Genomic DNA, 7,447 nt, shown 5'->3' with positions numbered 1-7,447 from the left:
CATCATGATAGGAAGTATTCAAACAGAGGCTGAATTTTCACTTGGCTGAAGCGTCTGAAGTCAACTAAATACCTCCTCTCTTTTTTTTCTCCCATCTGCCACCTGGATGTCAATGTCAGGGTGACCGTGGAAACCTCATGTTGAACATGGCGGAGCCTTGGTCAGCCTGGGTCTCACTCAGTCACGAGTGAATGGGACAGACATTGAACTAGATTCTGTTGTTATTTAGACATTGAGAGTTCAAGCTTTCTCTAATACAGCAGTGAGCATAGGTTAACTAACACTGGGACTGACCTGAGTTCAAGTTAGTTAGATCTTCCACATCATGGAGCATGGTGTTGGTCCTTCAGAAGAGGCTCAAAAGACACCCATCTAGTCCTTCTAACTTTGAACTTCTGTGCTAGGCTCCATGGTCAACTCTGCCCACCTATTTTGTGGGGTTCTGGTGACGCAGGAACAGATGAGACAAGGTTCGGGCCCCCAGGTTACTGACTGTCATGAGTGGAAGCAGGCCTGAGCTCTGGAAACAGGAGACTGGAGCTCAAATCCTAGCTCTGTCGCTTCGTAGCTGTGTGACATTGGAGAAGCCGCTTGGCCTCTCTGGTTCTCACTTTCCTCATTTGCTAAATAGGTGCATTCGTTACCTTCATAGATTCTGAGGCCTCAACAATGAAATAGTTTTGGAGCATTCGCAGCACCGTGCCTGGTATGTAATGTTTTTAGGGTGACCTTGGGTGAGTCACTTCATTTTCTGAAGCCTCCGCTTTCTCATCCTTAGGATGGAGTTAACACACTCACATCACCGGGATGGAGACTTGCTGTGTTGTGGGGTCTGGGGTCTGCCCTTTCGTCTCTCGGCTTCCTGGGGGGGGGGGGGGTGAGTGGGTCGCATCACACCCGGCGGTAAGGACTGAGAGATCGCGGGTGCCATCAGCAGGGCTCGGGCACAGAGCGGGGACCGGGGTGAGCAAGGACGCGGTTTCCTGGCCGCGCTCCCGGGGAAGGAGGTTTGTGCTGGGTCCCATCCCCCGGCTGGTCCTGCTCAGGAAATGCGGAGAGAAAGCCAGGAACCAGGCCTGCCAGGCCCCGCGGCTCCTCCGCGCCGTCCCTCCTCCCCCGTCCTCGGCTGCAGGAAGCGGGCTGGCGGGAACGCCCTGCCGGGCGGGTGGGAGAGGCGGCGAGCGCGCCCGCCCCGCCGGCTTCCAGCTTCCCAGGCCCGCGGCGCGGAGCTGTCACTGCGGCAAACGCAAGCCCCCCGCCCCCCCGCCGCCCGCCGCGCTCCCCGGTGCAGGCTGCCCCGTTTAGCATTTGCAGGGCAAGTGGCTGCAGGCCCGTCCCTGGGGCAGGCCTGAGTCCCAGGGGCGGGCGCCATTGTACATGGGAACGGAGCCCACGCCCGCCGGGGCTGGCTGGGGAGGGAGACTTGCCCAACCCTCTCTTTTGGGAGGCGAGATGTTGAAGCCTGAGGGTTTGTCGGTGAGTGGTCCAAGGTCATGGCGAGAAAACGACAGGGCCAGGATTCGACTCTTGGTCTGTTTTGACTCTAAAGTTTGTGCCTTGAGTCTGTAGTCCTGGTCCAGGTTCTTGAGTGGTTCAGGGGCCGGGGGCGGGGGGTGGGGGTGGGGGGGGGGTGTCCTGTTCTTGTGGAAGCTCAAGAACAGGAGGTCAGAATCTGGGGGCTACTGATGGCCTCCCAGAGGTCAGTAAGCCCCTCGGTTTTGTGTGGAACATGTTGTGTGTTGCATTTTTCTTGAGAGTTTCTAAGGTGTCAGGGACCGCCCAGACCGTTAAGAACCACAGCTTTCCAAGGCCGCAGGGGAACCTGTGCTGTAAGGGGGCCTGAGGTTCCTGCACAGCCCAAAGCATCTTGGGAATATCTCTGCAGGGCCCTGCTGTTACTTCGGAGGACTTGGGGTTCCTATAGGATCCCAGGATCTTCTTTCTCTTGGGTCTTGAAAATCTTTCTGTAGGATCCTGGGGTCTGTCTGGGCAGTTGAGGTCCCCATGGGGCCCTGGTGTCTCTTTCTGAAGTTTTGAGGATCTCACTCTAAGGTCCTATGGTCCTCCATGGTGTGGGTTCTAAAGCTGAGCGTCAGGATGCCTATGACCCCCCTGAAACTGTAGGCATGATTTTGTGGGGGTGTCTGTATACATGTTGTTTCTGGGAGAGTTTCATGGATTTCACCAGATTCTCAAAGAGGGTCCCTAATCCCCAAAGCTGGGAAAAACATTGCTTTAGTGCATTCAGTGTTAGATAGACCTTGCTCCCTTCGCATGAATAAGAGCCAGGGAAGAATAAGATGGAAGAGATAAAAAGGCAGTGTTCTATAGCAGACAGAACATGGGCTATGGAGTCAGGCATTCTGGGTTAAAATCCCAGCTTTCCCCCTTACCAGCTGTGTGACCTTGAGCAAGTTTCTTAACCTCTCTGAGCCTCAAGGCCACCTCCTTTAGGAAGCCTTTCCTGTGTCCTGGATTGAGCTTGGTCCCCACTTTGCATCCCCAAAGCCCTCGTAGCACCTGGCCTGATACTTTGTGGCACTTAATGCAATTGCTATGAAATAATTAATTGTGTTTAACGTTTTCTTGTCTCTCCAGATCTTTGTTGTCTTATAGTGTGTGCAGTGCCTGGCACATGTTGGGCTCTCAGCCATTTGTTATGAAATAAATAAGTAAAGGAATGGGGGGATGCATAGCAGACACTGTAGTGGGGGCAGAAGGTTCAGAAATGAATAAGCATCGTTCCCATCTTAGAGGAGGTCCCAGGCTACTGGGGGGCATAGTATGAGTTCATGCAAGAAAGACTGTCCTAAATGCCTTAATGGGGGATAAACCTTAAAGGGGCTACACAATAAGGGGGACAGCACCAAGAGATCCAAAGATGAGTGGGATTCAGTCCTGGAACAGCTGACCCAACGACTTCCCTTTGTATTATGTGTTACAACTTTGCAAGACACTTAATTTGCACAAAATATCCAGTTATGCCCTCATCCCGCAGAGACGGGGAAACTACTGCTGAGAAGAGTTCAGTGACTTGCCCAAGGCCAGTCAGGCCACCATGGCTGCCCAGTGCACGGCTCACTGGCTTCGTAATTCAGCCCACATCATTCAGGAATTGAGCTTTGATGTTGTGAAGGCCTTGGTTTAGATCCCATTAGGTGTGAGACTTTGGGCAAGTTACTTTACCTACTTGAGCCTTGTTTCCTTAATCTGCAAGATCAGAATAATAACCCCCATAACCTACATGGGATAGTAACTATCAAGTACCCAGTATGATGCTTGGTTTATAGTAAAGAATCCTTAAGTGTCTGTTGACTGAATGAATGAAGAAATGAATGAAATATAGGTCCTGGTGGGTGTCCTGAAATGTAAATGTAAATCATGCCTTTTGGGGGATAGTAGGAGAAATTTAGGGTGATTTTATCTCTTTCCACTTTCGCTTTCTATGATTCCTGTGAACCTTAGCACTTGCCTCAACCACAATGTTATATTTTATTGTTTTCAAACAAACAAAAGTGAACCAACCCCAGCTTGGTTAGCACTTTTATATATTTTATATATACCATTTTTCCTGATGACTAAGTAATAGAACTTCCTTGTAAAAAATTTAAATTGCAGCCCTGGCCTGTGTGGCTCAGGTCGGTGCATGGTCATTCCATGCACCGAAAGGTTTCAGGTTCAATTCCCGGTCAGGGCACATGCCTAGGTTTTGGGTTCGATCTTGGTTGGGGTGTGTATAGGAGGCAATAGATCTATGTTTATCTTTCACATTTTTCTCTCTACCCTTCTCCCTTCTTCTCTTTCTAAAGCAAAAAATAAATAAATAAAATAATAATAATAATAATAAAGAAAGAAATAAAAGAAAATTATTTTAAAATTAAATTGCAGACAGATAGCATGAGAAACATGAAAGTGCAAATTTTGGGCACATTAGGCACATGATGGTGACATATTGTTATTCTTTGGGAGGTGCAGGAGGGCATAGAACAGGGAGAAAAAAATTTTCTGCTTTGCCATGGTTTCTGGGAGCTCTGTTGGGAGTCTTGCCTTTGGCTGTAGCATTGAAAGTTCAAATGAAGCTAAGAGCTGGGGAGGGAGGGAAGTGAGAATTTCTGGGCAGGGGCTTTTTCTGGAGTGCCATGAAGAATGAGATGTGAGCTGTGGAACTTTCTATGATTCAGATGCCCACTGCTGACCTGTCTTGTAGCTGTGTTTTCTCCCCTTTCTTTTTCCCTCTTAGCATCTAGTAGTCTTTTTTTTGAAAGTTCCTGCCACACGCACACACATACACACACACATACACACACACAAACATGTCAAACAGTAAGAAGAAAGGTGAGAGCCTCCTCTTTAGTTCTCTATATTTTCCGTATTTTTTTTTATTGATTTTTTACAGAGAGGAAGGGAGAGGGATAGAGAGTTAGAAACATCGATGAGAGAGAAACATCAATCAGCTGCCTCCTGCACATCTCCTACTGGGGATGAGCCCACAACCAAGGTAGCCCTTGACCGGAATCGAACCCGGGACCTTTCAGTCCACAGGCCAACGTTCTATCCACTGAGCCAAACCGGTTAGGGCTATTTTCCATATTTTATGTATACATTAAGCATACCTGGTATATTAAAGTTATAACTATGGGTCCTACTGTACCTGTAATTCTGCAACTTACTCTTATCATTTAACAATACCCAGTAGATGCATTTTCTTGCCTGATCATGCAAATCTACCTCATTCCTTTTACCAACTGAGCTTATGAAGTCAGGACTGTCAGTTAGCCCTACAGCCCAGAGGCCAGCACATGTGGGGCCTTTCTGGGAGGACAGCATGAAATAGTAATAGCAGCCACCATATCCTGGCATGAACTGGGTGCCAGGCTCTGAACTAAGCTCTTTCACATGTTATTTCATTTATCATCACAGTCACTGTATGAGATAGGTGCTATTATTATTCCCATTTTTTTTATCTTCACCCAAGGATATATTAATTAATTAATTAATTTTTTTTTAGAGAGAGAGAGAGGAAGGGAGAGAGAGAGAAAAAAATCAATATGTGAGAGAAACATCCATTGGTTGTCTCCCATATGCACCTAGATATGTGCCCTAACTGGAAATCGAACCCACAACACTTTGGTGTATGGAACGACACTCCAACTAACTGAGCCACCCGGCCAGAGAGATTATTCCTATTTTTTAGGTGAGAAACTGAGGTGCAGAGGTTGCAAGTCCAAGGTCACACAGTTGGTAAGTGGTGGAGCTGAGATTTGAATCCTGATTTGTCTTGTGCCAAAGCTTTGGTGTGAGTGAATGAATAAGTGGCAGATGGGGTCATCGGTTCTGTCTTCAGAACCTCCCCTGTGCGTCCTGGGTTCTCTCTTCCAAGGGTTTGCAAAGCTTGGAATCAGAGTCAGTACATGGGAAAGACTCAGTAAAGGCCCGTTCTTTGCCTGCAGCCATCCTGTGGCCGCGCTGGATTTTCATGGGAAGTAGCGTTTTTGAATTTCCTATTCTAAAAATAAGCCTCAATTTGTTAGGGGCCCTGAGGACCAGCCCAGGCATTTCAGGACAGCCATTTGCCTGTCTTCAGTGCAGGAAATTAATCAGAATCCCCAAACCCTTTCCCTCTTCCCACAGGCCAGCACTCTGGAAACGCCCAGCGCCTTGCTGCAGCCCTCCTAGTGGACTGCGGAGATGCCAAGGGCAGTTTAACACAGATCCATCTCTTGTAAGGAAAGTGAGAGGAGAAAGGCATGAGGGAGAAATGGGTCAGCTCTGCTGCAAAGAATTTGCAGAGAGAGAGAGAGAGAGAGAGAGAGAGAGAGAGAGAGAAGAATTTGCAGAGAGAACTTGAAGCTGTCCCCACTTTTGAGGAGGTGGCAAGTGACAGAGATACCCTGGTGTGTCAGATATGCCTCAGCAGAATCCCCCTGGGGGCTAGAAACTGGAGTGTTGGTTCCTGTTCCAATGGCAATCCTCTGCAGGGCCACTTTCAGGGAGCCTCTTCCTCCCTCAGGACTTCAGAGTCTTCTACTGTGTCATGATTGGGTGGATTATCACTAGAGGTGCTATGTGGTGTCACAAGCTAGAAATAATATTGATGATAATAATAACGAAAATAAGAACGACAACTACATGGTTTGTGGAACATGTGTGGGTTCTGACCTCAAGGAAGGGAGAAAGTGCTAAGAAACAAAAGGGAGGTTAATTTCGACACAAGTTAAAAATGTGTTCATGACCACATGAGAGTTAGACACGATGCTGTGGATATTCCAAGCAGGGAGAGTCCACTTCTGGCTGAGGGAAACTAGGAGTTGTAAGTTGAGATAAGACAGCAAGGGACGAGCATGGGCAATGGGGCAGATGTGGGAAAGCAGTGGGTGTGCCGGGGAAGTTTGGATAAACTTTACATGTGTGTGTGTGTGTATAAAGGTAGGTCAGGGCTTTAGCCTTTATTCCATAGGCAATAAGGAACTTACACAAGAGATGTCTCAAGAGACCAGCTATGCTGCTGCAGTCAGCGGAAGCAGCTCTCAGCGCTTCTGTGCCCCAGCTTGTGAATGCAGCTCTGTGCCAGTATGTGGGAGGGCATCTGTCAGGAGTGTCTCCGGCTGTGCCCTGCACCATGCTGGGTGTGGGCCCTGGGCTCCCTTCGAAAGCTCCCCTCTCCATGTCTCTGGGCTCTAGGTACCTTGCACATAGTAGGTCCACAGAAAATATATAATTATTGGAGAGAGTTTTGAGATCATCTGGTCATCGTCCCTTCCCATTTTAAAGAAGTTGAAAGTGAGGGATGGGAAAGGACTTGTCTAGGATCGCACAATTAATTAATAGCAGAGGGGGGACTGGAACTCATGCCTCCTGAGTCTCAAACTGAGTTCCTTTTCCACATTTGCTGAGTAATAGAAATAGTATCTGTTGAGTGATCGCACTATAGCAGGCCCCGGGCTAACCACCTTTACATGGATTATCTCCTTTAGTCCTCGCAACACCCCAGAGAGTGCCCCTCTTCAAAGCAGGACGTTGTGTCTCCCATTTTGAATTCCCACCGCGCCTACAACTTGGCGGAGTCCGAGTCTGGAAGGGTAAAATACGACGGAGGGGGAGGGGCGTACAGCCTAGCCCCGCCCCTCGCCGCAGGCCCCGCCCCGCAGGACGCTGACGTCACCCACTGGCCCGCCCCTCATGTCAAAAAAAAAAAATGGCAGGAGAGGAGATGAGATGGAGGCGTGGACCGGCGCGGGGCGGGAGGAGGGAGACGAGAGCCGTCAGGCACTCAGCAGCTGCAGCTATCGTAGTAAGCTGTGCTGCAGACAGTAGAGACACACTAAAAATGGGTAGAGTGTGAGTGATAGGAGCGCGTGTGTCGGCTAGACGGAATGAGATGGCATTAACGTCATCAGACCTAGTCGGGGAAGAGGGGGACGCGACGTGTTGAGGGGAAGGAGGGGGG

The 7,447-nt window shown here is 49.0% G+C and overlaps 1 protein-coding gene across 1 annotated transcript in view; it reads left to right on the top strand.

Annotated features, from left to right (window-relative positions):
- Nucleotides 1–1,455: 1,455 nt before the first annotated feature.
- The window catches only part of LUZP1 (leucine zipper protein 1), a 79,453-nt gene continuing 73,461 nt past the window's right edge, over nt 1,456–7,447 (top strand). Inside the window, exon 1 of the mRNA XM_006094034.3 lies at nt 1,456–1,476. The gene's annotated coding sequence lies outside the window, so the exon portion shown is untranslated. The remainder of the gene's footprint in view (nt 1,477–7,447) is intronic.

The sequence above is a fragment of the Myotis lucifugus genome, unplaced genomic scaffold, assembly GCF_000147115.1.
Source record: "Myotis lucifugus unplaced genomic scaffold, Myoluc2.0 scaffold_128, whole genome shotgun sequence".
Taxonomy (NCBI): Eukaryota; Metazoa; Chordata; class Mammalia; order Chiroptera; family Vespertilionidae; genus Myotis; species Myotis lucifugus.
This window is presented reverse-complemented; position numbering and strand designations above follow the sequence as displayed.